We start from the raw sequence: 2,334 nt of genomic DNA, 5'->3' as shown, positions 1-2,334 counted from the left end.
TTTATATTAGTTAAAGATAGTATGCAAAAGAAGTTTTGGAGAAGTTTAGGATGGAAAAAAGTAAGTGTGAAAAACCTTATTGTTCCTGGGGTTAGACTGACAAAGGATGAAAAAGGAGCCAAGATCAATGCTACCATGTATAAATAATTGATTGGAAGCCTTATGTATCTAACTGCAACAAGGCCGAATTTAATGCATGTAGTGTCTCTAATGAGCAGATTTATGGCAATTCCAAAAGAGTTGCATTTGCAAGCTACAAAAAGAGTGTTGAGATACTTAAAAGGTACTATAGATTTGGGAATCCTTTATCGGAAAAGGGGTAATGGAGAGTTGATAGCATATACTGACAGTGATTATGCAGGAGATATAGGTGATAGGAAAAGCACTTCTGGCTATGTGTTCTTACTCAGTGATGAAGGTGTGTCTTGGTCCCCAAAAAGACAACCTGTAGTTACGTTGTCCACTACTGAAGCAGAATTGGTGGCAGCCGCATCTTGTGCTTGTCAAGGGGTGTGGATGAGGAGAGTTTTGGAAAAACTTGGTCATTTTCAAGACAAGTGTATCACTATGTTATGTGATAACAGTTCCACTATTAAGCTATCCAAGAATCTAATCAGGCATGGATGTAGCAAACACATTGATGTGAGGTTCATTTCTAGCGTGATTTGACCAAAGATGGAGTTATTGAGCTGAAGCATTGTGTCACACAAGGACAAGGTGCAAATATTATGACAAAACCACTGAAGCTGAATGCATTCATAAAACTACGTGAATCAATGGGTATGTGTGGAGTACACGAGTAAACTAAAAGCATCCGTGCAATCAGTTTATGGGAGAAATTTTTAAAGATGGTCATACTAGACCTGTTCTCTAGGGATGAAATGACTACAATTTCTTTATGATTTCCACTTCTCTCGGAATGTTAGAACCACTGTGTTAATTAATGGGGTTGCTTTTTCTATTTTAAGAGTTAGGCTAATTTTATCCTTTCTAAATTGGTTAGGGTGCAAAGCTATAAAAGCCAACCAAGTTGATTTATACACAAAGTAATTGACTCTAGAGCTTTAGTTTGTGTGTTTACAACACGAAGAAAAACGAAGGATATGGATCAAGATCCAAGATCGAGAGACTATCGATAAGATGCTTTTTTCTCGATCCTTTTCTCACATTTTCTTGGACGAAATCAATGGTGCATTGATATTGCATTTATGACTTTGCCTTTGGTTTCTTCTACTTTTTTCTTGTTCAGTTTCTGATTATGTTTCTAATTTCTTTGAATCATTTTGCTTTTGCCTGCCTTTTTTATCAAGTGGTTTGAACATGAAACTTATAGCATAGTAATGCAATATCGAGTGGACTCTCCTCTTTAAGTTGTTATTTTAATTATTTATAATAGAGGCATCTCTTGCCGGCTTCTTATTTCTCCCATGGAAACTGTGTGCTTATTTTCGGTCAACTTTTGACAAGGAAGGTGACCCGTAAGAATTGTTTGCAATGGAAATATTATGCTTAAAAACTTGACTTGAAGACCCTTTGCCATTGTATAGTTGGGATTCCATTACAAGTAGGCTACTTACTGAGTCTTGTACTCATTCCTTATTCTCCATTTTTTTTCCAGGTAATAAGAAGCTGGTCGAGGTTGGGAGTGGACTCTGGAGCAGGTGTCATAGACAAGCCTCAACCTTCGTCCTCAACCCTTATTTCTTTTAAAAAGTTTTGTGTTCATTCCTTATTTTGTGTTTTAACTGTTGTGTTGTGTTGTGTTTTAAATACTTTTGTATGAACTTTATTTTGATATAATATAAATATAATGTATGTTACGTTTTCAATTCAACTTTATTTTGATATAATATAAATATAATGTATGTTACGTTTTCAATTCTATTTGTTTTATTTAGTTAAATATTTACCCCTCTTTTTAGAGTCATCGAGTCAGCCAGGTCCTTAGAATAGGCATATCTCCTTAATATGTATGCATGAATGATTAAAATATAATTATGGTTTAGGTTATCGAATGGAATATCTCCCTAACCGCATGCGTGAATGAAACAAGTTATTCTAAGTATAATTTGTAAAAGTGCAATGCATTCCATTGCATAACATGAAAACAAAGGCGGAAATGAAAGAAAATATATGAAATCAACAATAGCAATGACATACATGACGACTCCCAACATGCTTACAAAATCCTCCTTTCTCACATCCAGAAATGCAGTGAGTCCAACATTTGCTATCAATCAGTTGTTACAACACAATTGAGTCTCTACTCTTAACTTTCAATAAGAAAAAAATAACACTAAAAAAGTATTTAATAAGAAAAGTTAGACCTGAATA

The 2,334-nt window shown here is 34.6% G+C and overlaps 1 long non-coding RNA gene across 1 annotated transcript; it reads left to right on the top strand.

The window, feature by feature from the left end:
• The first annotated feature begins 1,105 nt into the window (after positions 1–1,105).
• On the top strand, positions 1,106–1,834 carry LOC147793250 (uncharacterized). Its single transcript, XR_015420244.1, has 2 exons — positions 1,106–1,189; positions 1,619–1,834. It is a non-coding gene; the product is annotated as an uncharacterized LOC147793250 (long non-coding RNA).
• The last annotated feature ends 500 nt before the right edge of the window (positions 1,835–2,334 follow it).

The sequence above is a fragment of the Cucurbita pepo genome, chromosome 3, assembly GCF_057944985.1.
Source record: "Cucurbita pepo subsp. pepo isolate OVF chromosome 3, ASM5794498v1, whole genome shotgun sequence".
Lineage (NCBI taxonomy): Eukaryota > Viridiplantae > Streptophyta > Magnoliopsida > Cucurbitales > Cucurbitaceae > Cucurbita > Cucurbita pepo.
This window is presented reverse-complemented; position numbering and strand designations above follow the sequence as displayed.